General features: G+C 34.8%; 1 pseudogene; it reads right to left on the bottom strand.

Annotated features, from left to right (window-relative positions):
* Window positions 1-335: 335 nt before the first annotated feature.
* LOC149554293 (amine oxidase [copper-containing] gamma 1-like) lies at window positions 336-23,505 on the bottom strand (annotated as a pseudogene).
* Between the last annotated feature and the right edge of the window lie 816 nt (window positions 23,506-24,321).

The following is a 24,321-nucleotide window of genomic DNA, read 5'->3' as shown; positions in this document are numbered from 1 at the left end:
ACATTTGAACTTTATCTCTGAATCAATTTGGACCACTTTGAACTTCTAAACCAAGCCACTGAATCATACATGTGAACCTCTCAAAATAGATCATCAAACCTGCATGAGCACATTGAACTATTTTGAACCGCTTTGAACTGCTTCGAACATTTGTTTGAAGTGGTTCAAAAACTCTATACTTGAAGTTCAAACTGTTGAACCTTTAAAACATCAAACTCACTGAACCTTTGACTCACTTGAAGATTCACTATGATATTATTTCATTCTTTGGCTGAGGAACATCTTCACACTATGACATCTGAATTTCTGCTTTGACCATGAATCATGGGCTGGAGCTAAGCTTTGAACCTTCCTGGATTAACACTTCTGTATTTTGAACCCAGAATCTGAACTTCGCTTGCATTGAACCTGCAACATGAGTCAACTGAACAATTGAACCATTTTGAATTACTTTGAACTGAGGTTCAAAGTGGTTTGAAGCTATGAATTACAAGTTTTTAAAACCATGCTCATATTGGTTACTAACATAGGGTCATCATGAGGTCATACAATCATCACCAGTATAACCATGAGGATATGGATATGATCGATATAAGATAGGTATGTGGAAATCCAATCTAAGAATCAAAGACATTTAAGTCAAGATGACTACACAATTAGATCCCCTAAGTTTAATATAGAAAGATTACACATGTATCAAGGCATAAGTGCTAGGATAACCCCTAAGTGTGATCTTGTGAAAATAGTCAAGGACAATACATTTGCGAGTCAAAAAATGTCAAATAGGACAAGCATGAATGCTCAAAAACACCTTAAACAAACAAAGTATACCCACAAGAAGAAATCAAGAAAACATGCCCCATATGCCCCTAGTCTTCTAGTCAATGACATCCTTGAAAGACTATTAGGGAGGGAACATATAGCAAAGAAATTTTCATAGAAAACATGAAAAGAAAATAAATATCAACATAGGTCAGTCGTTTAAGTGTTTAAATGCATGTTTGTAAGTCACTTGGCCATTTCTTCAAGACTTGATTTAGATAGTGAGAAATATCATGACATCAGAGACTATAGGTAAACTATTTGAGAAATGTTGAAAAAAAAATTGATGTCTATTTGGGATGTAGTGTTAAGAAACACTATTTTGTGAGTTTCCAAAGAAACCCTAATGCACAAGGAAACCTAAATAGGCTAAGTAGTTGTGCCCTCAAGATGAGGACAAGAAAAAATTCCAAACTAGAATCATGTGTTGCAAACTAATGGAGACTAATATACATAGGTGCAAGGTTCTCAAGTAGTGTTTGTTTCCTAGTTTTAACCACTTGACAGATTTTTTTTGGACTTTTTTCATTTTTTTTGGATTTTTGATTTTTTTGATTTTTTTGGTGATACATCAAATACCTGAGATACAAGCCTCTAAGCATATAACTTCTTCAAATGTAGGACATTGATAGGCTCTACAAGTTCTTCCCCTTTAGGAGTAGACAGTTGATAAGCACCAGACCCAAATACTACTATGATAATGTAGGGGCCTAACCAACTAGGTTGAAACTTTCACTTCCACTCTCTATGTTGTTGATTTTTTGGATTCTCTCTAAGCACAAGTTCACCTACTTGAAACTCATGAGGGTGAGCTTTCTTATTATAATAAATAGACATGAGCTTCTAATAAGCTCTCATGTGATCAAAAGCAGCCTTGTAGCATTCATCAAGAGTTTCTAGTTCCTATGCTCACATATCTTTATGGTATTCATTAGTTATTAACCCATGTAAGGAGACTTAGAAAGAGGGGTACTCAACTTCTAATGGGAGGATAGCCTCAAATCCATAGACTAGAGAAAAGGGTGTGGCCCCTGTAGGAGTATGAATGGTAGTTCTATAGGCCCAAAGTGCCAAATTTATTTGTAATTGCCAATCTTCCTTAGACTTGTGAACTATGCGGTGTAAGATTTTTAGAAATGTTTTGTTGGAAGCCTCTGCTTAGTTGTTCCCCTAATGGTAGTAGATAGAAGACCAATGTTGTTTGATTCAAAATTTCTTGCACAGTTGTTTGAGTCCTTGTTCTTGAATTGTCCTCCATTATCAGTAACAATGGAGGAAGGAATACCATAATGACAAATGATGTTATTTAGTATAAACATGGCAACATGTTTGCTTACAATAGTAGATAGTGGTACAGCTTCAACCCATTTGGTAAAATTCTCAGTTGCTGTGATGATGAACTTGGATGAATTTTGTCAACCAAATCAAAGGCCCATTGTTGAAATGCCCAATATGTCACAAAGGGAATCAACTCACATCCAGGAGCATGAATTATGTTTCCATTAAAAATTGACATTAGCTTGCATGGTGGGCCAGTAATAACCCACCCTAAGCAATTTTTGAGCAAGTGCGAGGCCATTAGAATTTCATAAAAGTGAAATAGTTCCTTAGAGCATCTATCAACTTCTTGTAAGGTATCAACTTGTCATCTTTTGTTTGATATTCATTGTTCACTTGGTTTATAACAAGTTGAGAATCTCCATAGATGTGCAATTTAGTGATTCTCCATTCAAGAGCCATTTTGATCCCATTTGTTAATGCCTCATATTTTGTAATGTTATTTGTGTAAGGGAATAAGATTTTGTATGATTTTGGGATCATATATCCTTGAGGGGAAATAAAAAAAACACCTACATTTTCCAAGTTCTCTTAGTGATGTACATAATTGAGGCATTTGGAAACTCAATCTGTATGGGTATTGTATCCTCTAGTGGAAAATCAGCCAATTGGTCAGCTATGGCCTACCCCTTGATGGCTTTACATTCAACATATTGAATGTCAAATTCTAAAATAATCATGATCCATTTAGCTATACAACTGATAAGTGCAACTTTTCTCAACAAATATTTTAGAGGATCAATTTTAGCAATCAGGTGAACTATATGTGCCAACATGTAATGTTAGAGTTTTTGAGAAGCATAACCCATTGCAAGGTAGGCTTTCTCAATATTGTTGTAGTTCATTTCATAAGCTAGCAAAGTTTGACTGATGTAATATATAGCCCATTCTTTATGAGTCTCATCACTTTCGGTTAGTAATGCTCCTAAAGAAGTTGTAGCTGAGATATACAAGATCAAAGGTTTTCCTAGAATAGGTGGCATCAAAATTGGAGGTTTAGCCAAGTACCCTTTGATTTGGTCTAGACTTTGTTGGTAATCTTTGTTCTAGATATGAGTAGAGCCTTTATGCAAATCCTTGTTAAAAGATTGATCTTTATCAACCAACTAGGAAATGAATCTTCTTATGGATTGTAGACATCCTTATAGACTTCTAAGTTGACTAATATTTCTTGGAGGAGGCATTTCCATGATAGCTTGGAATTTTTTAGGATCAACCTCAATGCCTTTCTTTGAGATAATGTAGCCTAGTAATTTTCCAAAAGTGACACCAACGGCACACTTTTTGGGTTTAGCCAAAGTTAAAATTTTTCCATAAGTCCAATATCAGACTAAGGTCTTCAAGATGTGTGTCTCATTTTATAGATTTAGCCAGTGTGTCATCAACATATTCTTCCATATTTTTATGCATCATATTGTGGAAGATGGTGGTCATTTCTCTTTGATAAGTAGCACTAGCATTTTTGAGCCCAAAAGGCATGAAATTCCAATAGAAAGTACCCCAGGCACATGTAAAAGTTGTCTTCTCTTGAGAAGCTAGAGCAATCTTAATTTGGTTATACCTAGAAAAGCCATCCATGAGGAAGTATATTTCAAATATCAGTACAAACTCGGATGGATTTATCATGTTTAGATATAGGTACAATGTTGGAAATCCATTCTACATAGTCAATAGCTCTGATAAAGTTTGCACTCAAGAGTTTTTCCAACTCTAGTTTGACTAATAGAGCTACATGTGGATGCATTTTTCACAGTTTTTGTTTAATAAGTTTTACACCAGGAGAGATATATAAATGATGCATAATAAGATATTTGTTAAGTCTTGGCATATTTGAATACATCATGCAAAATTGATCTTCTTTCTTGAATTTTTTTGGCAAAATTCTCCTTTTCCTCAATTGAAAGTGATCGAGCCACATGGATAATTTTAGGAGATTCCTCTATCCCCAAGTTGATAGGTTGTGTAGATTCAATGAGAACTGAAGATCTATCCTAAAAATAGCTTGGCAGACTACAAAGTACCTCATCTATAGGTCCCTCAATGATGCTTTCACCATTAGATACATCTTTGTTTTTACTTTTTTAAGGTTCAAATACTACCACAATTTGGTTTTTTCCATCTGACCATTTGTTTTTTCTTTTAATTTTATGACTAAGGTACTTGATATTTGATTGCATCATGCCAACCACAGGTTTTCTAGTGGAAGAAGTGATGATTTCAATGGCATTTAGGTAACAAGTGATCTCATAGTCATTTTGAAAAGATAATATTTTAGGTCTTTGATTTTGAACTGACCAATCTATGAGATCAGGGTGAATCAATGAGAGTGATTTGGAAGCTTCAAGGTTGTAAATACAAAAAGAGTCATCTCTAGTTACATGTGAATTCAAGCCTATAGTGAACATTGCAAAGGAGTCTAGATCAGGAATAGACCTAGAGGGACCAACATGATCCACTAAAACATTCGACGAGCCAAACTTGTCTAATCTTATACTAGACTCTTCAACTACATTTAGTTGGGTTGCATAGGTGTGAATGACATCCACTCCTAGCTCACAAGATTCATCTAAAAGGCTTTCCCATTCATACTTTTGATAGTTTGTACTCTGATATCTAGCAATTAGATGAGCAATATTTTGTCTAATTTGGCCTCTATTCATGTCTTCATGGTCAGATTCATCTTGTTCTAGCTGTCAAGAAGTGGAAGCTTCAACATCATTATTGGTAGTTAGTATTTCTTCTCCCCAAAGGAGATAATTTATAGGCATAAAGTCCTCATTTGGAAAAGTGGCAGCAACAATAGGAGGATCATCATTCTCTAATTCGCTAGACATGGGTGCTCTTCAGTCGAATGTTGGTATGTCATCTTCTAACCCAAAACCTAGGCCAACAGTATCTCAAGCATCATGATCTTGAGTGTGACTTAAAGGTTCCACTAGAGATTTTTTGTTACTTATTAAGGACCTATGGCCCTAATATCCCATGTTTGCAAGAAATTTATATCCTTTGACATAACACTTAGGAGAAATGGGACTGGTGACTATGACTGCCTCTCATCTTCTTCTTCCCTATAGATCCAATCTTTGATGGCTTGTTCTTATTTTTTCACTTCTAAGGGAACTAAGGATTGCATGAAAGTGCCAAAAAGAGTCATGGTAGAAGAAGAAGGCTTCTTTTTGGTAGAAGGTTTCCCATAAGACTAAGGGGAAATAGGTAGAGCAGCAATAGATTCTAGAGTCTATTCACCTATACCAAGGCTCATCATTTTCAATTTCTATTCACACTCTATAAAGGATGGTGTCTGTTCATGAGAAGAGCGATTATGTGGAACTAGTATTTCTGGAGCATATAATGTATTCATGGACATTGAGTTGTCACTAGGGACAACTATTTCAGTATCATTAAAATGGAACTTAATGCACCGATGGTATGTAGAAGGTACTACTTGCATTTCATGAATCCATGGTCATCCCAACAACAAATTGTATGCAAGTGGTATGTCTAGGACTTGGAAAATGACATCCTTCTCAACTAGACCAACTCTAATTAGAAGTACAATTAGACCTTTGGAAGGTCTTTCGACTCATCATAGGCTTTTATAGGATCTTGTGCCTATGGTCGATGGAAAATTCATACATGCCCAACTATTGGATAATGTTAAATGAATGATGTTTAACCTTGTGCCATTGTCTATCAAGACTCGGTAAATGCAAATATGAAAGATTTGGACTTTGACATGAAGAGCAAGATTGTGGGGATGACTAAGAGCTCAATCATCTTCTTTAGAAAAGTTGAGATAGTAAGGTGAAGAGATATGGTTGACCATAGCTTGAATCATTTTGCATCAATATCTATGGGAACATTGGAAAAACATAAAGCTTTTTCAAGGATATCCTTGTGCAAAGGGGACAATTCTAACAACTCAAAAATGGAAATTTGAGCTAGTATACATTGCAGTTAACAAGGTCATGGTTAGAGATCCTTGAAGTAGTTGGTTGTTTAGAAAATGAAGCATTCTTAGGATCCTGAGCAACTTTTAGGACAACCTTAGATTTCCCCCTAGTGAAAACATTAAGCAGTTCACTCTATGAAGAGGAAGATCTGTCCACTCGGAGTACCATCTTACATCTAGTGTAATTATGGTGTTGAGGGGCATTTTAAATTTTTAGGAAAAATTTGGGTTGTTCATCCTCAATATCTTAATTGAGCCATTTTTCATCATTAGGTCTTGCCATGCATAAATACTCAATAGGCTCAAGCATGCCTATAAGGTTGTCTATGTCAACATAGGCATAGTTGATCTTGGCATCATGATTCTTTTTAGCAGCTTTGGAGGTCTTAGCTTTCTCATATTCTAGCAAGGGTTTTTTAAAAACTTTGTGGTTAGAATTTTTAATGAGGCCATCGGTGACAACCTTACCAGCCTTAATGAGATCTTGAATTACATCTTTGAGCTTGAAATAGTTTTCAGTGTTGTGACCCTTGCTTCAGTGATAACTACAAATGTGATCCTCTCTCCACCATGATGGTTTGATGAGTGGGTCATAGGGATGGGAATTATCTAGTAATGTAACTAACTTGTTTTCAATCAAGGTTTTTAAGACCACTTCATAATGCTCAACCATTGGTGTATAAACACGTCATTTTTTGCTAAACTTAGAGCTCTTGTCAAATGTTTGTGGTTTCAGACCTTTTTTTTTTTGTAGAATAGATAGCATTAAAAAGGTTAAATGTAGGTTCCTTGGTCTTAGAAGTGTCCACTACTCCATCATTGACACTTATTTGTTTTTATTCCAAGTTTTTCCTTTGTCTTTGTCATTTTCATTGTTATTTTTGTCTTTGTTCACAACAATGTCACCTTTCTTGATAGCAACATCCTTAATGCGATATGCAATCTCAACCATTGCATTAAAGGGTGTGAACAACTATTTTCTTAGGTCAAATTATAGCTTAGGTACAAGTGTATTGACAAAAATGTCAATTTTCTTAGCTTCAGGAACTTTCCAAGGGTACCTAGAGTATAGGGATCTCCATCATTGAAGGTGTGTTGCAAAGAGTTCCCACTATTTTTTCTTAATTTGGCATAAGTCCAACATAGTTATAAGATGTTGAATGTTGTAAGAGTATTGTTGGATAAAGTGTTGTGCAAGATCATCAAATATTTTGAGAGGAGTCAATTTTGTGAACCACTCCATAGCTTTCCCTCTTAGACTTCTAGGAAACAAACACATAAGATAGGAGTCTTCATGCATAAAATCCATACTAATAGCATATAAATGTCTCACATGATCATAAGGATCACCATTTCCATTGTATTTTTCATACTTAGAAAACTCTATATCCTTCGAAAATGGAGGCATGTATAAACTCCTATCAAATGGAAGAGCACAAATTGATTCAATAAATGACATTTTAGGTGGCTCTTTGGTAGTTTGCAATTGTGCAAGTTGTTTCCTTAGTTCTTTCATTTCTTCTCACAATATTTCAGCCTTAGTAGGCTCTCATTTTTTGATTATTTGTTGCACATCAAAATCTTGGGGGAGCTTCCATCCTTTCATTGTCATATACTAGAAGTATTGATCCCCATTTTTCTTTAAGGCTTTTAGCATCAGTTTTTGAGCGAGCTCATCTTGTTGAAATCTTACAACATCCTCACTAGTGATTTCCTCCTCACTTTCATGATGTGACTGTGATTTTCTGAGTGGTGATGGACATGCCCTCGCATTGACTCTAGGATTCCTTGGAGTTTTGTGATTACCATGGTTGCCACTGGTAGGAATGTGTTCAAAAGGATTATGATAATATTCTCTTCTAGTTTCCTCATTGTGCGTTTGTTGGTTAGCTTTAGCTTGTTGATCTACTCTTTCCCTAGCATGAATAATTTCCAAAAGTCTTTCATTTTCAAATTCTTTCTCTTTTAAGTAGCATTTGATTTCATCAGGATGCATGTTGGTCAAAGTGTTTTCACCTATGGGTGTATTAAAGGGTGTTTTAAATGGGTTCTCAAAATTGTAAAGTAGATTGTGCCAAATGTTGGCTATCTATGCTTGACTAGAATTGGGATCTTCCACACAAGGTTGTTTGTGAGGATGTCTAGGTGGAGTCTCTAACTATTTTAAAATGAAAGGGGAATGACTACCATTACCAACTTGGAACCTAGTTGTGACTGACATGTAAGGACATGTCTTTGCTTGGTAAGATGATAGAAGTATTTTAGATTTGAATTTCATACAATCAAGAATAATCACTTGTCAAGGTAGAATAGATGTCTTGTCAAAGGTGCTCAAGAATTTATAGCACTAGTGACTCAAGTCGAGCGAGTGAGCAAGAAGCTCAATAGCGAATAGCTAGCATAGAATGGTAACTAGATTTTGACAAATGATCATCAATGACATTTCAAGACTTACATCTGATAGACTAAACCCATCTTTTCAACTTTCGATAGCACCTAACATATAGATGTGTAACTAGGACTAGGAAGGACTTAAGTGATAAGACCCTAGATTAGATAAAGAGTAACACAAACCCTATTTTGGAAGCAAAAAGTCTCAGGCGATATTCTTTTAGAACACAAGTGATAGTAGGACAACACAATATATCGTGTGACACAATTTTCAATAACCGTGTGACATTTTTCTCCTGGGTGATAGTTCACATAGGGTAGGATGACAGATTTCAATATAGCAGGGCAATAGAATTGATAATAGTAGGGTGACACAATTTTTGCAAAAAAAATTCACATGATATTTCTATAGAAAATGTGCAATATAATGCCAGTTTGTGTAAAAAGACAAGTTTTTGACTCCTAACTTTGTCGTGTTTCATTTTTTTTAATATTCAGATAGTTTTTAGACTAGACATTTTTAGGTTCCAAGTCATATTGAGTAACAATAGGGTTTGCAAATAGTAGGGGTTTTTAATATGTCTCAAACAATTGGACAAGAGTAAAAATGACCTTGTCAATACACCTATGTGATATCAGAACAACCTTCTTACCAATTTTATTGAGATATTTGATTAGTAAGAATGTTAACACATGTCAACACATTCAAAAACATTAGCCAAGAAAACTACCTTAGATTCATGGTTCATTGCTCAACAACTTCACCCATGCTTGATTCTCCTTTTCCTCACACCAAGTGTTTGCCCACAAGAGATGTGGCTTTGTCATGGAAGTGCCATAAGCAAAAGGAAGGGAACACAAATGGTGAGTTAAAAATTTTAGGGTGATTTAGGTAGTCCACTAGGATCGATCCTTGCACCAAGACGTTGAACAACAAAATAGGGTAGCTACTAACTTAGAGTGTTTAGAAATGGCTCATTCATAATGTTCCTCTTGTACCCAATTAAGGGACACCCCACCTTGTAGTGGGTAACATACCTCGCATCACAAGAGTACCTTAAGCATTCTTGCCTAGTGATCTCCTCATGGTTAAAATCCCATAAGCGATCACACTAAGAAAACACAAACAAAACATCTACCAAGATTTTGTGGCCTTTATAGCCTTGAGTTTATAGTGAGTTAGAGGAGCTAGGTATTAGCTTGTCTCCACTTGAGTCATGCACTAGTACATTTGGGCCCATTTTTTGACCTTTCTTGGTCAAAATTTTGACCAAGTTTTTGACCAAACTTTGACCAAATTTGACCAACACATTGGTCACAAATTTTTTGGTTGAAATTTTGACAAACCTATTGGTTGGTCGAATTTTTTTGAAATTGCTAGCACATTTTATGCCAAGCATTGGTCAAAATTTTGACCAATGCTTGGTAGAAAACTGCAGGACATTGGTCAAAATTTTGACCAATGCTTGGTAGAAAATTGCAGGGCATTGGTCAAAATTTTGACCAATACTTGATAGAAAATTGGAAGGCATTGGTCAAAATTTCAACCAATGCTTGGTAGAAAACTACTGGGCATTGGACAAAATTTTGACCAATGCTTGGTAGAAAATTGTTAGGCATTGGTCAAAATTTTGACCAATGCTTTGTCAATTTTTTTTTGAGGTACATAGTTATTGAGGTCCACTTCAGCAATGGCCCTTCCTATGAAATTTTTTTCTAAAACCTTTCTAATGAGATAATGTGTTATGAGCTCTTCATTAGTGGGATGGAACATGAATCTAGGAGGCAATTGTGCATCACACATATCCAGGAGGCCATTGTTGAAGTGTACCTCAATAACTGTGAGCCTCAAGGAGGGTTCAATTCCCTCCTTTATTATTCACTATGCATATAATCCCATACACCCATTTGATCTCAAATGATGATATGTATTGAATGTTGAGTGTCTGTGTTGAGTGCTCCAAAACCATCCATTTCATGCCTTCATCTGTACACAATGTCTTTCTAGTTTCTTTATACTCGCACACCCATTTCATTTCATGTGATCATCTAAAAATTGTGTCACTCTAAGCTCTCAACTATTTCCTCTTGATTGATTGGACTTGCTAAGTTGGCTCGCTAACTTGCCCCACCAAGTTGACTATTCAAGTATGCTTGCCAAGTTGACTCTTTGAGTTCGGTCATCAAGTCACCCCTCCAAAGTGCCTCATCAAGGTCAATCTTTAGGTTCACTCATTGAGCTTGCTCACCAAGTCAACTCACCATGTCATGTCTCTAAGTGGCCTTCCTAAGTTGGCTTGCCAACTTTCCCCATCAAGTTTCCACTTTAAGCCCATTCACCATGTTAGATCATCAGGTTGGCTCCCCAAGTCAGCTCACCAAGCTAACAAATGAAGTACACTCACCAAGTCAACTTTCTAAGTTCGCTCACCAAGTCTGCCCCCTAGGCCAACTCTCCAGGTTAGCTCACCAAGTCACCCCCACTTGCCCCACCAACTCGCCACTTTAAGTTGACTCGCCATGTCAGCTCGCCAAGCCAACTCCCCTGCTCAGCTCGCCAAGCTGACAATTCAAGTAGGCTCACCAAGTTGACTCTTTATGTTTGCTCACCAAGTTTTCCCCCTAAGTTAGCTCACCAAGTCACCCCCACCTAGTCACCTCAATGAGTCAACTCTTTAAGTCAACTCACCAAGTCGGCTCACCCAGTGGTTTTACCACCTTGCCTCAACAAGTTGGCTCGTTATGTGTGCTTTCCAAGTTGCCCCACTAAGTTGCTTCTCTAAGCCCACTCACCATGTTAGCTCACTTGTTTGGCTCACCAATTCAACTGTTCAAGTATGCTCACTAGGTGGGCTTGCCAAGTCACCCCACCAAGTCATGTCAACAAGTTGATTGTTCAAGTACGCTCACCAAGTTGACTCTGAGTTTGCTCATCAAGTCACCTCACTGAGTCACCTCAACGAGTTGACTCCTTAAGTTTTCTCACCAAGTTAGCTCTCCAAGTCATCTCACCAAGTTGACTCACCATCTTGTCTCACCAAGTGGGGCTCTCTACGTAGGCTTGCCAATCTACCCCACCAAGTCGCCTCTTTAAGGCTGTTGACAATGTCAGCTTGCTAGGTCTATTCCCAAAGTTGACTCATCGAGTCAACTATTCAAGTATGCTCACCAAGTCACCTCACCAAGTTGACTCTTTAAGTTCACTCACCAAGTCCACTCGCCATGTCGGCTCGTCGAGTCAACTCACCAAGTCACTCCTCCAAGTCACGTGAAGCAAAGAAAAATTTGGTGTATTGTGTAAGTCTAAATAATGTTATCATTTTATATTTATAAAAACACTTACTTGGAAACATAACAAAGTGTTCTCCCCTTAGATTACTTCCCATTTAGCAAACCAAGGAAAATACAATAGATATATTTATCAACAAAGAAATAACATCAACGAGAGTAACCATGCCATCTCTTAGCATTCTCAGTATTGCCATTGGCACATAAAGAACTGGGCTACACTTCACAATGCCAAAACCTTGAGCGGAATTCATTGTGGGAAGAAGAAAGTTATGTTTCCTTGGTAGGGGTTAGCTAGCAATTATTTCATATAACATCTTATAAAAGAATTCCTAAAGCTAACCACATTTTGAAATGAGATAACAACTAATATATATCATTTCAAACTCAATTTATTCCTATTTGTGCATAACATTAGTAGGTTAGTGCTATGCCAAGAGAATGGAATTTATGTATCCTCTTGACTCTAACAAAGACAAAGAGCCATTCTTTTCACTCTTTAGAGGTAAACCATAAACTCTGAAGAGACACTAAGCCAAAATTATTGGGCACACAAAGGTCAAAAAACATGGCAAATGTATAGGACAAATAGAGTCAAATTTTATGAAAATGATAAATATCTCCCAGCAACAATTGAGAAAGGTTCAAAGCACATGCCTCCTCATATAGCTTTAATAGCATTTCTGGATGAGATGTTATTACAGTAGACAAACACTTAGCTACTGCCCTCTGAACCTTCTAGTTGATATCCTCATCATCGCTATATTCATTAGCACTCTCTCTACATCAACAGAATAGTATTCACATGTTGGTCATAAAATTCATAATTACATGAAAATAAAAGACACCATTGTGCAAAAATTAAAATTTCTCAAGCAAATAATTCTCTTAATCAATTTTACCATACTCATCCTCCTCTCCATTACTCTCTTCTGTATCTTCTTCCATATTATCAGTGTAGTTTGGATCATATCTTATGTGGTCTAGAGAAAGTTTTGAAATTGTATCACAATAAACAGCCACATCTTTGGCACAACGTACGAAAAAACTCTCCAATGCCTGCAAATTGCATCTTTAAGGTGATTATTTATAGATTTTTGAATAATCAGGGTTTTCTATTTGAAGATGCATTTCACAAAACATACATATACTTTCAATATAGATGATATGAACTTTTAAAATGGAACCACTAATGTTAACAAATAGTGTGAGATGAAAATACATAATTTCTCTACAACCAAACTCTTTTAACAACTACAAGCTATATTCTCTTAGCTCCTCATCAGCTTTAGATGCACTTTTACAATAGTTAATAAGTAGGGGAATAGTTTCATTTAGACGTGGTCCAAACCTATACCCAACAGCTCAACTGCAAGGGGAAAGGACATATATTAGAATAAGACTATAGCTTATATAGCTAAAGGCCATTGATGATACATTGATGAACACATGGACTACAAGATTAAAAAATGGAAAAAAAATATAGAATCACATTTTTAAGTAACATAAAATTTCACAAATATTATATTGTTTTTATATTTTCTATATTAGTTACAATATTTAATTATTTTTCAAAAGGCCTTCACTTTTTTAGCTTCTAAAACTATTTTTCGCATAAGAACCAACCCTTAACTACCCAAAATGGAAATATATTATTAGTAAGTAGGAGGTATTTTCCATAGCAAGTCAAATTATGATATTTCTATGCGGATTCTACTTTGTAGATTTTAAGTCAAACTCATTGACCCATGTTTCATGAGTAATAGTTCACAAGGACTCATCTCTCATGAGAATGAATGTATTGTGTGTAATCCTGCACTCAAAAAAAAAAGCCCTCAGCCACCTAACAAGATTATAAGAGATATAAAATTATGTTCTACTAAGCACTTAACATTAAATGTAACCTTGTTAAATAGCCATCATACCAACATTCCAAGATGATATGCTCTTAGTATCCCTACGGTTATTGAAAATTGTAGAGGATTCAAGTAACAATGAATCTCATATTTAATTTGCATAAAATAGGAAGGATGGGAAAAATTTCAATAGTTTTCTCCAAATCTTAAATTATACAAACAAATTTGCATAAAATTCCAAGCAACCCCACTGCTTTAATATCAACATTTTCTTAGCAAAAACCCAGAAAAGCTTACCTCTACATTCCTTATTCATGATTCTAATGATGCAAAGTACTCTTGTTGTTGGTAGATATAAAATAAAGTCTGAAGGATACAATGTTAGAGCAGCTTCAAAAATATCATCTGAAGGACATGATATGCTCAGGCTGAAGGAGCTTTGAGGTTCATTACTACAGTCTAGAATGGGCTCATATTCAATCTTCTGAAGATTGAAGATGAGCCCATTCCTGAGTGTAGTAATGAATCTATAACCTTGACACCCATCTCTTTACAGACTTGCACATAGGCTTCAAAATACTGATGACATAATTCATTTCTCCATACTATTGGAGCACAAATACTACTGTAGAATCCAAAAAAGTTAGGCCAAATAGGTAGATTACATAATCATGAAATTGTGAACCATTACACACACACAAGAAGAATATTACCTTAAAGCACTACTAATAAAATCTTCATTAACAGGTGGGCAACTTAAAAACATCAAGCATGTCGACTCTAAGAGGTCCTAATTTGTTTACCCCAAACTCAAATTAGATAATTGTCATCATAAAAATTGAAATATCTGTATCTTTCAAATGAAATTGAAGAAATCCAAACACATAATACTAATGAAAATTGTACTTGGAGATAGGTTTCCATTCTCTTAATGTTCTCAATGTATTCAGGAAGTGGTACATGAGGACCTAATCTTAAGGGGTGAGGATCCAAAGAATCATTTCCACCGAAATATACAATGATTAAAAAGGCCTGCTGAACTACATTCTGAGTGAGCCAAAGCAATAAATATATTAGACTGAGAATATCCAACATTTTCATATAGAGCAGCTACAACACCAATATCATAAAACCTATAAGGCAAGCATGAATCTCATAATCATAGGTAGTGTTACTATTTACAGCCATTGAATAAATATGTTGACAACATACAATATTTATAAATATATCAAACTCCACAAAATACTATGCAGTAAAAAGCAATAATAAAATAATTGTGCTAGAGGTGCACAGTTACATGATAGATCCATTTTTACTTATGAACAAAAAGAAACAAATAATAAACAACCCAACATATGTTAGTTTTTCTACAGCATAGTGTTAGTCCTTTCCCATTATCTTTTTTCCAACAATTCCAACAAATGCGTGCAGTTGTGATTAATCTAGGCAAGACCTACTGTAAATTGCCTAATGGAGATCACACAAATCTGATATATAATTTGATAGCTATAACATATTATCCATGAGAGAAATTTAGCTTAAAAGATGCACTTTCTAAGACTTCTATAAACTCAAGTTTGAGGATCCATGTAGTATCCATGGAAATATGTTTGTAAAACTACTGTATTGCAACTGGAACAAATTCATAGTTAAAAATTTAGAAAGGAACTTGAAGAACATACTAACCACTCATCTTCATCATGTTGTCTAGATGAACAACTTCAGTAGCCATATGTTGAGATAAATGACTTTAATTGGCTAAATAATTGAAGATTTGCACCTCGACAAGTACCCCACATTTTCCCTGCACTACCGATCTCCTATGAAACATAGACATACTTCCTGTGGGGTGTATATGTGAAGCCCAATAGTCTTTCATTTATTATGTACAATTTATTGTTGTTTCCCTCCAATTTAATAGCTGAAGTAAAAAGCTAGACTAAATATACTAACACTGACACATCAAAGATATGTAAATTGATTACAAAATCACCTTATTTGGATGCACATACATGCAACTTAAAAATTGGAAATGTGAACTTACTTCAAGTATTTTCAGCCATCAAAGCCACCAAGAGCATACAAAGCTCCACCCAAAACTACTCTTGCTAAAGCAAATCACTACCAAAATAAAGATCTAGACAAACAAAACACAAAACATTTATATTAGCAATAAGTACAAACAGATTTAGTAAATAGGAAAAAACTACAGTCAAGGGAAAACAAAATTGAAGTAATGAAATAACTCCTCAAGAGATCACTAGGCCAAGGAAGGAGAGGGATACGCACTCAACTATGCCAAAGAGGGACTTTGAGTAGAGCAATGCAAGCTTGCCTGGGAGAATCAGATCGATCATTTGTTCCAACATGGAGTTTGAGTAAGCTAGTTCACATTAACAATGAAACATTTGTTAATTGATCATGATTTGTTTACATTGGTAGTCCAACATGGAGTTTGTGTATGTTTTAATTCAAACCAACAATGAAACATTTATTAATTGATCACGATTTCTTTATCTCTTACAAAAGTTTGAATTATAGATTGGAGATTATATAATATTTTTGAACCATCTAACATTGATTTATTACATAAAGTATTTATTTTTTCTGAAAAATAAGTTTGTAAGACCTTTATTTGTCAAATCAGATGCAATGTCCTTATTGAAAACTATGTCTCTAAGAACTTTATTTGTAAAATCAGAAGTAATGTCCTTATTTCTTTATAATGCCTATACCACCTTGATTGAGAATTTGAGAATTTTATTATTTTTCACTGTAAGATGAATTTGTGGATTTAACTGAGTATACATTAATAGACTTGAATTAAAATTTGACTACTCTAGAACTTTCAGAGCAGGTGGCAAGGTGAAAATGTTCATGAGGCTAACATTACACATATTGGAAGGTCCATTTAAGTGCTTATGTCATGGACTTTGTCATTAAAACACGTACCTTTGACCATTTGTATAACATTTTTATCCACAATATAAAAATGGTCATTTTTTATCATACGATAAAGTTGTGGATTTAATAGACATGACCTTAAATTTGGCTCCTATACTTCTTTCAGTGCATGATGAAAAGGTGAAAATGTTCATGGAACTCACATTGAACATGTTGGAAGGTCCTTGTCAGACATGGGTGCAATCCTCATAATAGGATTTCTTTCAAAGAAGTTTGTTGGCTTCAATTCAAAAGCAGAAGAGACTATTGGCATGATTGGGTAGTCCTCTTGGCAAGGAAGATGATGGAAGCCCATTGTGTACCAGAGTACAATGTCCATTTTCTCAATTGTGTGATCCCTGAAACAAAAAATCATAAAGAGCTTCATATAAAGATTGGGTCCCTTTTATAAATCGAATCTGATAAGTTTGGTTATTAAAACTTAATATAAATTTGGGGAAAGTGATTCTTACATTTGAGATTTGAGTAAGTTCAACTTATAGAAACTAATTCAATGCAATTCAATCTATAGAAATACATTAATTTGTTTGTGTCCATGACAAACTCACTGTAAATGTGTGAATTCCATGGTATTCAAACTTACCTGTCAGCCCATGCAGTTAGAGTATCATCACCTTGGCTTTGATAAGAATATAGCCCACCAGCCCACTCCTCACTATAGTTGTATGGAGTTATCCATATCTAATACATGAAAAAGTGTTCAGTGCCATCAAGTGATGTAGATTCAGAATTAATGTTTAGTTTTGATTCTAAATAAACCTCAACAGAAAAAATGGACAAAAATAGGCATGGCCAACTACAGTGCACAATTTGGTTTTGGCCACATATACCAACATTAATTTCAAAAAAAAATATAATAAATGAAATTCAAAGTTTGATTGGGTTCATCCCATAGTGTTTTGGTTTTATGATGGTGATATTGTTGTGACCATAAAGGCTCAAACTCCTATTGGCTCATTGCGATCATAGTTTTGTACCTTTAACAATCTAATGTGCTAGTAGGTTTGAGCATCAATATTGATAATTGGGAATGAGGTTCATTGTTTGTGACCTCACTGATTTATAGATCTAGGTCAAAAGCATTTCATGTATTGGAAGAGTGTCATGCCAACATCACTGGTCACCTTCAATGCTCTAATGTGTTCGAAGGTTTGAGCATCGATATTGATAATTGGGGATGAGGTACCTTGTTTGTGACCTCATTGATTCATAGCTTAGGTCAAAAACCTTTCATGTAAGGGAGGGGTGCCATGCTAGCATCACTGATTATTGAAAAAGTTCACCAACATTTAAAAGAAAAATGAAATTCAAAGTCTGGTATAGACCTAGTTGTTAGTGAAGGAATCTCAGAGTTGAGGAGGATCATTGTGATCAAGCAAGCTTGCGGCTATGCCCCCACGGACAATTTTGTATCCTACTAGATTTCCTATCTTTGTCTTCCTCAATGGATTGATCATATGAAACTTGGATGGATGATAGAGGTTCAACTTAATTTGAGCATCCTTCTCTATTTTGGCAATGTGTATCTCTGTTGTCCAGAAACTTTTCCTTGGAGTTGATCCATCCTTCACCCTATGCTTTGCCATCTTCACCTGAACAAAGGAGTTGTCTCTACCATCAATATCCATGTCCAAGTAGAATGTCAAGAAATGTTCATGGATAACACCAATTATGTAAAGAATCTACAAATACCAAGAGAAAGAGAAAACCACAAAAATTTCCTACAAATAGTTTATAGACAACATACATATCCAGAATAGCAATCAACTCATTCATATGTGAAGGTGAAAATAATTAAACAACACAAAGAGAGTGAGGAGATGAGAACAAGGAAATTTCATTGATTTTGACCAATTTCACTAGATCAAAAATAGCAACAAGAATCAAAGGAATTTATCCTTTGTATTTAACTTTCAAAATGAGAAGGAACCACTTGAAAATGAGGAATATGGAGCTTTTATTCCCCTTGAGACTGGTGAGGAGGCTTAAAATTGACAACATATTCTGGAAGAATGTGTGTATTCATGTGAGTGCTCCAAATAATGTAATGCTTTGGAATGGCGATATCGTTAATGCCAGAATCAAACTTTTCACAACTCAGATGAAACTAAAGAGAACCAAGAGGAACTTCCTCAACATTCCCCAAAATAACTCGGCACAACACAGCATACTATTCCTCATTAATGTCCAAGTCTGAAAATGGAACACTATAAAGAATAAGAAATAATAGTAAGTCAAAAATTCCTTCTTAAATAAAGAATATGCATATTAAAGGAAAGAATATTTTGGAATTCAAACATTTTTAAAAATCCCCACCAAGACATCATCTTTGAACATAATCTTTCATACCTCATGTAGGAGCAATCTTCAGGAGCAAGATAAACACCAACACCATATGCCAGACCACCATTCATTAATCTATTATTGTTAAAACCATGTATTATAATTGATAATATACTTGTGAACATACAACTTCAAGTATCAATAGATAAGTCCTAAACTAAAAAATTTAGAACCATGTACTTCATAATTACCATAACAGAATAAGTAGACTCTAGCAAAAATACTAAGAGCATTTTACTCTTGGGATATGAGATGAAATAAGTACCTCAGTAACATCCTAAAAACTTCTCAAATATAAACATTAAAATGGATCACAAATCTCAAGACCCATAAACCCAAGGATGCAGATTGCTCTGCCAGTTAGACACACCCTTTGGAAACCATAGGGCAATTTATTTCTTTGCACTTTCCATTGCATCACTACCATGGATGACATTCATGCAAGCATTGCATATTATTAGAACAATAGGATACAATTTTTTAAAACAATCCAAAAAAGAGTTTCCCAAATTGTTATAAACATTGAACCTGAATCATTTCCTACATCAGCTAGACATCTACGATTATACTTACAAGATCCATCAAAAAAATTGGTTTAATAGAGCCTTCCTCCCCATATTTACTCAAACATGCTTGATGTGTGTTCCCTTAACATTTTGTCATTTATGAATGCATATTCAACTTGCAAACTAAAAATAAAAACAAATTTTGAAAAAGACATTCCTCATTATTAGGCTTCCATATTCCATATCAATAGCATTCTATTTGCTAGGTTCAATTGTATAGTAATCTTAGTATCATAGTTTGGGGTCATCTTAATTAGTTGTTGTCCACCACAAATTTACAAAGCTGTGATGTTGATATTTAGCTATCATCCATTACACATTTACAAAAATTGGGGTTATGGCTCATCTTCATAGTAAGTGCTTTATTGAAACTTTAGTGAAGGAAAATCTAACCATTAACTCTTCTTAAATTTGTAGCGGAAGAAACATAAATAGGAGATAAAAGTTGACATTCAAATGTGTAAAGTTGCAACTACTTGACTTTATTAGCATTGACCTAGCTTCAAACTCAAGTTGTGGTTGCAAATGATGCAAGGTGTAAACTCAAAACTTAAAGACTTGGGTAAACTTCACATCATAGATGTGTCTCTTCTGACAATCCCCTACCCAAGGGAAAACACACATTCACTTCCAAAAGAGTGGGTTTAGATCTTCAAAGTGTGTGTAGATGACTGCAACAAGTAAAGCCCTAAGAAAATCTCACTACATATTCATACCCCTCATAGCACAATCATTTACCAAAATGAATGGCAAGCACTAACAAAAAAATGAGGTTAAAAAAAACCCTCAATATGGGTGAAGATGATGGTAGGGTAAAAGTCGTCATAAATTCCACAAAATAGATATTCCTCTTTTAACATAACTACCTAGCCAAAGAGCAGCATATACCTAAGTCAAGAGGATTAAGAGTTCACCTTTTACAAAGGTTATAAAAATAGAAACAACAACATCAAATGAAAACTTGATGCATTGTCAAAACTTGGAAGACATGGTTTGGGTATTTTAATTTAATCAATGGCATACAAATGACACATCATAATTTGGATAAGACCATAAGAACTATGCACACAACAAGAAAAGTGCATTAAGAATTGATGAAGCTAAAAAAAAGAAAAAATTCTATGCTACAATTTTAATTAAAGTAACATGAGCAAGAAATTTATGTTCTCTTATATTCACGGTTATGTTTTTAACCTTCCTATCTCAATTGCATAATCACCTCTAATTGTTCTAGGGGAAGAAGCCAGAGGATTTGTTGCTCCTATGATTGTTCAGCCAGTTGCAACCACATTTTAACCCTCCTAGACCATAGCAACCATTGGGCCAGATATAATGTACTCTACCAAACCACCAAAGAATGGTTTTACAGACAGGTCCTCATAGTGTTTCTCGACAAATGATAATATATTATGCTACTGTTATGTTTGATTACACAAAAGGGTTTGATTCTTACCTTTCAGATAATATCCCTTTTTCTCAAACCTTAAAATGATTTCACCCACCTATATACTTAAGGAAAGAATCATTATCCACCCAAAAATATTCCTTCAAACTCTTGCACAACACATAGTACAAAATTACAAATGAGGACATATAGAATTAAGGAAAGAATCATTATCCACCCAAGAATATTCCTTCAAACTCTTGCACAATACATAGTACAACATTACAAATGAAGACATATAGAGGAAGAAACCAGCAGTTCATCTCATTTAGTAAAGTTCATGCAAACAAACCAAAAAAGTGATACTATCAGACACATTCTACAATGTGAACCTACTAGCATAAGTAGAATTTCATGAACTTTTATGAATTAAAATCAAACACTTCCACTAGAAGTCAACATTAACAATAATAGAAAAATAGATCAAAAATTGCACTATCAGTTACACATAGATGTCAAAAAGCATATCGAACATCTCTCAATTTTAAATATATTACTAATTTAATCACAATTAATTTCACTCATCACAAATAATGCAAACTACATCATTAAAATTCATTACAGTTTTGAACACTTACAAACATCAACAATTTAGAACAACCCATTACTATAAGGTATAACATAAACAAAACAAAGGGGTCATTCCAGTGGTATGATAGTCTAGCCAAAAGGGTATGGGACAGTGATGTTTTGATAGTCTAAATTATAACTTTAATTCATTGACTGTAGACAGCAACATCAATTGGTATTCCCCATGAACAGTCATACAACAACCTAAAGATTCAATGCTTCTACATATTGGTGGTGATGCCCTTGACAAAACAATCAAATCTAGGTAGGCCAACAGATTATGCAACATCTAATTACCTAATTGAACCCACAAATCCATCTAGTTATATTAAAATCTAGGTAGGTTGTAGTTGTATATCTATAAGGGAGAGTTACATATATCTTGAACCCTCCTGTTGTACCCCTATCCATCATCACCTCCCAAAAGACGTTTATGATGTTAAGAAAAATGAATTTGTGAAAATAATCGTTGGCCTACATTTCATAGAGGAGAGACATGGAAGGAGGAAGAGATTGTGGATGAAGCAAAATGCCAAAAGAACAAAAAATGGAAAGTTGATGTGCAAAAAAAATCCCAATAACAATGATAGAATAAAGAAGTCTGTGAAGGAAAATTCAAAAGTGTTGTATGGTCAAAAAAAATGGGCACAAAAAAGATAGTTATATCAAATAATTCAAACCCTCGAAGATCACAAATAGAAAGCATATATTAAGGAGCAAATACCGAATGGAGAGCTAAAGTGCCCATAATGTAGCTTAGGACAAGTTCTCATCATTTGAGGAGTGAAACAGGTGGGTACCTGGGGAAGAATGAAAGGAGACAATATTTTGCAACATAGGAGTAGTAGAGATAGAGTGGCATTCATCATGGAGTGCCCAACATACAATGACATCCGCTCCATGTTTTGGGAGATTTTAGAAGGCACAATTCAGGTACTTTTGAAAAAACAGTGAGACATGATAGAAAACTTAGTGATCAAAATTAAATGTCCATGAACACATTTAAAGAAGCAATTACAAAGGGTTTGATGTTCCATCTAACCTACTTTAGAGTGTTTTCATTACCTAGGAGGTCCCATAGGCTGCTTTGGCCACATTGACAACCTTTGAGTCATTCATTCAATCATATTGTTAAAGGGCTAATTAATTGAATGCACCACCTTGTTCTGCTATTCTAGACAATAGTTTCTTTAAACACCCTATACACAATCATGATATTATACTAAACATAACCAAAAAATTTCTCATTAGACCAAAAAAAGCATTCTAAATAAAAACTTCAAAGCAGAAAGTTTAAAGACATCCCCTAGCCAAAAATAGCACTCATGACATACAACCATTGTAGAATGAAGCCCCTCCAAATGACAACCAAAAGGCTAATTTTCACATCATGTAGTCCCATATTGATGTGCACAGGGCACCCACAACATTTTCTATACCACAATAATTTCTTGTTATCTCATCCTATTTGTTGAAAATCTACAGTCGAGCCTGTCCCAACCTACCTGTATGTGAATTTTGATAAATACTAGTAACACTGGTTGCAAGTCCAATTTTATTTAGGCTAGTAAGGAAACAATTTTTCACAGCTACAAACTATGTATTGCAATCCATTAATTTGATCAATCTATCCCCTAGATGTTCAAATTCACGAGTCACAAAACTAGAACATTGTTGGGATTTAGAAAGAAAATTGTTATTAATCACACCATCTTTAACCTCATCACACAATACTTGGTCATTCTCCAACTGAGTTGCTTTTGTGCCTATTCGAACCTTAGTTGATGGTTTATCAAACAACTGCTTTGTTTGGAAAATCTTCATTGGTAACTCAGTGATAGGTTCTAGCTTTGGATCTCTATACAATTCATTTTCACTAATGGGGATCTCAGTTGAATATTTCTTGATCAACTCATCTAATTTAGCAACATTCATTGAAGCCACATTAGCTACAATCTTTGAATTTGGCATTCTTGCTCCTTTTCAAAAGGTATTTGTTGTGGTTAGCTGCTTTGCTTGAGGCTAGTTCCTTCATTGGGTGCTTCATTGTCTTTTTTCATTCTTTGTCAAAAATTCCATTAGGAGTAGCACATTTCAATCTTATTATTAGACCCATCATTATGTAAAAGCATAAATCTTAGACATAATTATTACATTGGTTGGCTTCATGCTTTTATCTAATGAAGAGTCTAGTAGTGTGACCTCGACCTTCAAATTATGAAGTCTTGTTTCATGATTGAATGGACTAATGATCAATATTTTTATAATGTCAATGAGACCAAACAGCTTATAGGACCATGATAGCCAACAAACAGATAAGCCTAAAAAGCCCTAAATAGAAAGTCCTAATTTCAAAATTGTCTCCATCTTATTGTGATTTATGAATTATGTTTTAAAACAATAGCAAACTAGAGCCCTTTATAGGACATGAAGGCCAAGAGTTCCTCAGATTGTTATAATAATAAGCGAAGTGAATAATCCTACAGGTCAAAGTAAACTAGCAATATTATTCAACACATAAAGGATATGCTTCTAAAAATAGGAATACATTCTGCTAAAATTGACACTTATCATTCATAGGAGATAAGAAAAGGAAAAAATTATAGTAATTAAAGCAAACTGGAACATTGTGTGAAATATTCAGCACATATCCTAAGCTCAAAATCGAGTAAAAAATCTAGGGAAAAGATTAGCATGCACATATCAATCCTATTAAGGATGTGTTTAATCCTTATAAGCCTTTATCATCAAGTTGACTAAGTACCCTCCACCTGCATGCATTATGTG

The sequence above is a fragment of the Cupressus sempervirens genome, chromosome 6, assembly GCF_028749045.1.
Source record: "Cupressus sempervirens isolate cs-2001-9-10 chromosome 6, ASM2874904v1, whole genome shotgun sequence".
NCBI lineage: Eukaryota > Viridiplantae > Streptophyta > Pinopsida > Cupressales > Cupressaceae > Cupressus > Cupressus sempervirens.
The sequence above is the reverse complement of the archived record's forward strand: the minus strand, read 5'-3'. Positions and strand labels throughout refer to the sequence as shown.